Here is a 5,262-nt window from a genome sequence, read left to right as displayed (position 1 = left end):
CCATCTCATAATCATCAGATACTAGCCTTCCTTTATCATCCCTCAAGGATTCTACCCCCCATCCTAACATTTTGTTTATGCTTACTGTATTTAAAGAAATTCTTACTGTTAATTTTTACATTTTCAGCCAACTTTTTTTCATAAATCCTTTTTGATTTCCTAATTTCCTGTTTCACCAACTTTCTTGATCTTCTATAATCTTCTAACTCTCCTGTCATTCCAGTCAATTTAATTTTTTAAATTTATTATGCTTTTCTTTAATTTTATCTCTTAAACTCTTTGTAAGCCAACCTGGTTTTTTACTTGCAGTTACCCTTTTCTTTCTATAAGAAATATGTTTACCTTGAATATTTAAAAATTTATCTTTAAAATTTTTCCACATCTGATCAATGTCTCTAAGTAACTCAGCTGCCCAATTCACAACAGATAATTCTTGTCGCATCCCTTCAAAATTGTAACGAAAATATCATTATTCCTTATCTCCTTATGCAGCAAAACATCAAAACTAATAGAGCAATGATCACTTGCACCCAGATGTTCCCTACTTTCCACCCTCTTGATCATTTCTGTATTGGAAGTTAACAATAAGTCTAAAATAGCATTGTTTCTAGTTGGTTCCTTGACTAACTGGTGAAGAAAACCATCTTGAACAGTTTCCAAAAACCTTTCTCCCTCATGTTTTGATTTTAAAATTTCTCAATCTATATGCCTAAAATTAAAATCAACCATAATTATGACTTCATTACCAACTGAAATCTTAATCTAATTGTAAAGTTTCTCACTAATTTTATCAGTATCATTTGGTGGTCTGTAACAAATTCCCACTAAATACATTTTCCCTTTATATCCACTGATAGAAACCAAAATGGCTTCAACTTCTTTGCTATTATCTTTGATATTCTCAACTTCAATACCATGTAACTCACATTTTACATATAAAGCCACTCCTCCCCTCTCTTGAATACTCTATCCCTATTAAATGGCCTGTAACCCTGTATTTCAAAGAAATTTCTGTCATCAAAATCACCTACGTGTAACCATGTTTCAGTAATACCCATTATATCAAAATCCTCCATTCCTACCAGTGCTCTAAAGTCATATATTTTATTTCTTATACTTCTAGCATTACAATAGTAACAAGTAAGCTATACTTCTATACTTGTTTCCTATGCTAAACTTTTCTCTGCCTCTTATTCTTTTTGCATTTAGTTTTTCCTGCCCCTCACCACTGTCTGGTCCTAGTTTTGTAATGCTTTTCTTTAATTGTCCTTCAGGTTTCTATGTACATCATCTAGTTTAAGTATGGCATTTGTCTTTTTTTTTTAACAACCTTAACTTACTATTAGTTGAAAATTACATGCTTTACATTTGTCAAAATTTGTCCTTAAAATTAGCAAAGGTTTCCCATTTCAGACAAACATTCCCAGTCAACAGTGTTTCAATTTTCTTCAAATGTTCCTTTTTAAAATTTTTCATAGCATCAATGTTAGTTATTCTGAGATCTAGAACAGAAATATTATTAACTTTGATCTTAATATACTAAAACCTTAAAGTTTTAACCTAATGGCTAATTATACAATGATAATTAGCCCTTAAACATTCTCTCACCTAAACATTCTGAACAGTAACCTCATCAGTGATTTATAATAAATTCAAAATTTATTATCCCTGTTTGGTACCCTATATTATAGTATTATACATAAAAGGTTCAGGCATGCATGATTTATCCATAATCAAATACCATGTGCTTATATTAATATGAATACTTTATGGAAACAAGAATAGTTTCACTGAATAATTACATCACTTCCAAATTCCAAGAAAGGAATAATCAAACTGATCCTCAATATTGTCTAATTACATCTAAAATTTAAGTAAAACTAAAACACAAAAAGGTTGATATTGAGTTATGACAACAAGTACAACCTAATGAGTTCTGAGCACGTTTGTGAAACTCAGTTTAAAACTTACCACTTTTGTTAACAAGAGTTAATCTTGAATATAGTTAAATAAGTATCACAACATTAGTTCTTGGTTGTATTATTAGTCTAAGCCATTTCTTACTTAGGAATGGTTGAATTATTGATCGCAAACTCTAGCCAAAGAGTTAATTAGTAGCAATAGAATTAAAAATATTTGAAAAAGTTTAATATAAATTTGAGTGATCCACAAAGGATTACAAAATAAAATATTGAAAATTGCAAACAAAGTATAATTTAGGTATGATTAACATAATTCATAACCCATTTCGTCATTTTCTTTCGGCAAATTCGGGCCTACCTCTTTTACTTTTAGTGTTATTATCGTTTTACTAAGAAAAAAAATGCATTTACCCAATCACGTTCCGTTATAGAAATTTATTATTACTGAAAGCTGTACAAATACTGTTAAATTTACCTTTCAGAATGCTATTACTTTTCAACGATTTCCTACAAAAAATTGTTTTACCAATTTTCTTGAACTTAATAGATAATATATAGATTAATACATAAATTATATTATAAGCATAGGCTGAGCACCTTAAAAGTGAAAAAAATCTGACCTTAAAAGTGCGTCGGGCCCTCTAACGGTAAGCAATAAATTACTATTTGATTTTCGGGTACATTATGTTTTAATAAGGTGAACAGTTTGTTATTAGACATTCAGTTTATTAGTTTGTTGTTAAGCGCAAAGCTGCATAACTGTCCATCTGTGGTGTTAATCGCATGTATCGAAACTCAATTTTTAGCGTTATTAACCCTCAAACTTAACACTAAGCCATCGGGAGCCTTACAAATAGGAAGAAACGTCTTTATAATTATCAGCGGTTAATCTGCAAGCTTACGACACTATCAAGTGAGTTTCGATACCCGTAGTGGTAGAGCACAGACAACCGATTATGTAACTTTGCGCTTAACAACAATAAAAAAAAAACACAAACTAAACACAATTATCAGTTTTCGACCTTTCTTGAAGGCGATATAAATATTTATTTTCTTAATAGAATGTTTTTATATTTGTGGCAAAGATACTAAGGCTGTCTGCTCACGTCCCTAATTTTGAGCTGTCGATTAGAGGGAAGGCAACTAGCCGGCAGCACCAACCGCAAACTTTTAGGCTACTATTTTACCAACAAATAATTGGATTATCCTTCATATTATATCGTCCTTACAACTACTATAAGGATGAGCATGTTCAATGCCACGTTTCGATCCCGTAATCAGAATATCGTAAGTCACGTGCTCTAACCACTAGGCTCTCTTAATATTACGTTTAAACTAGGTAGCTTTGATGTCTGAAGTCGGGAAACGAAAGTTACTCTGAACGTCAAGATTAATCATTTATCGTTACCTCAGGCTGTTGATAGCCATAAAGACACTTCATCAGATATTTCTGTTTTAAATGTTATATTTTTCTGTGACTATCCAAGCAAAACATTATTTAATGACTGTTAGACATACACGACTGTTTAAGTTTAATGTGAGTGTTATGATTTAAATGGTTTAAGTATAGCACGATGTTAAAATTGGTTATTTTTAGAAGCGATTATTTATCGCAGGTTTGTTTACGAAACTATGTACGAATCATACGTTGTGTAGTTCAATTGTTGAGAATTGGCGCTTGTTGTATTATTGCGTCATGTTACTAGATCATTTTAGAATCTAGATTTTTCTCGTTGTTTTGATTGAGCATTGTTTCATTATAATATCTCGTAATATGTAGAACGTTCTAAACTTCAGTCAGGCTATAAATACACGTACAAAATGTAGTTCGAATATGAAATAGTTAGTTATATAGTTATATAGAAAAGATAGCTATAGACTGCCTGATTGTAAGTTTAGCCATAAAAAGCATACAGTGGCGATTTTTAAAGTGAAAGTATCACAGATTGTATTGCAATAATAAAGTAGAGAAGAATAATTTGTCTTGTCAATTGTGTTTCAAGTAACTGAACCAGCTGACGAAAACAGACGATTGTTTTAACCTTTGGATACAACTGTGGTAACTAACTATGTAACGAACATTTGTATATACATTTGTCTGATTTTAATATATTATTTTGAAACAAGTGGACTGTGTACTGTTTCTTGTTGAACTTTATCGCCAACAATTCACAGGCACCTACTGTAAAAAATCCAGCCCACACATACATAAAAATCTGACAATGACAGTCTTATGAATTACAAGAGAATTATGTCATTGACGCAGAAAAATATACTAAAGATACATCTAGAAATTAATATATGCAAAAAACTTGACTGATTACTAAAATCACTTACTTAATAATTAAATCCGTTCTAGAAGATGTGATACCTTCAGGTACTTTTATTTCCTAAAGGTAAGCATAGTGATCACTTTAAACAAGAGGTTTAGTATTAACATTGTTTTGCAGAATTGATCTAAATTTAGACTTGTTTGAATTAAACAAGAAGACTCGATAACCAGGTTTGACATTAAGACAAAACATTTCTTTATTAATGAAAGACAAAAATTCATCACTCAGTTCAGTTGGGCTCACAGTATAAACGACAGTCACTACTCAGACTTGAAAAGATCTTGTCCGGTCGCTTGGAGACAGGCGTGGCTTAATGGTTAGCGTGCCGGACATTGGATCAAAAGGTCCAAGGCTTGCACTGCGATGCCGTTAAACACGTTTTGTACTTTCAGATTTAGGTGCATTATAAAGGATGACAGCAAATTCTGTTGTCCTTGTGTTGGCGAATGCTTCTGACTGGTTGATATCCCACTTGTCTGAATTTTAAAATTAAGACGACTATACTCAAACCCTATGGCTCTCTGCACTGATAATTGACTCAATGTGCATTGAAATGTTGTTTATGTTGAAATTATTATAAATAACTATTATCTTAAACTGGACATGACGAATTTTCCGAGAGTGCATTTTTAACTCATTTGCTTGATCATTTATATTAGCAAAAATAAGGAAGACAAAACTTTTAGGGTTTCTAAACCACCTCTATACGACTGATCTAACTTGAGAACCCATTAGCACAAAGGAACCGTTAGAAACACGATAAGTGAATGGATCTTGAGAATGTGTAACTGGTATAAGAATAAAGTCAATGCAGTCCACACGTAAGTGCGAGTTTTTGTTTTTTTATTACTGATTTTGGTGAAAAAAATGCTGATTCTTCTAAATATAAGTGAAAGAAACAGCTGGTATGTCTCATATACTACAAAAATATGAATAACTAAAATATTGTTGCGTCAGCGAGTCACATGACCACCGTGACGCAACGTTTCTAGAACTATCATGTACTT

At 31.8% G+C, this 5,262-nt stretch overlaps 1 protein-coding gene across 4 annotated transcripts in view; it reads right to left on the bottom strand.

Annotated features, from left to right (window-relative positions):
- Positions 1 to 2,544, bottom strand: part of LOC106475866 (transmembrane protein 33-like) — a 20,111-nt gene extending 17,567 nt beyond the window's left edge. For all 4 annotated transcript variants that reach the window (XM_022380989.1, XM_022380982.1, XM_022380985.1 and 1 more), the window contains exon 1: positions 2,398 to 2,544. The gene's annotated coding sequence lies outside the window, so the exon portion shown is untranslated. The remainder of the gene's footprint in view (positions 1 to 2,397) is intronic.
- Positions 2,545 to 5,262: the final 2,718 nt, after the last annotated feature.

Source organism: Limulus polyphemus, unplaced genomic scaffold (assembly GCF_000517525.1).
Source record: "Limulus polyphemus unplaced genomic scaffold, Limulus_polyphemus-2.1.2 Scaffold150, whole genome shotgun sequence".
In the NCBI taxonomy this organism is placed as follows: Eukaryota; Metazoa; Arthropoda; class Merostomata; order Xiphosura; family Limulidae; genus Limulus; species Limulus polyphemus.
Note: the sequence above shows the minus strand (reverse complement) of the source record. Positions and strands in the feature narration are given on the sequence as shown.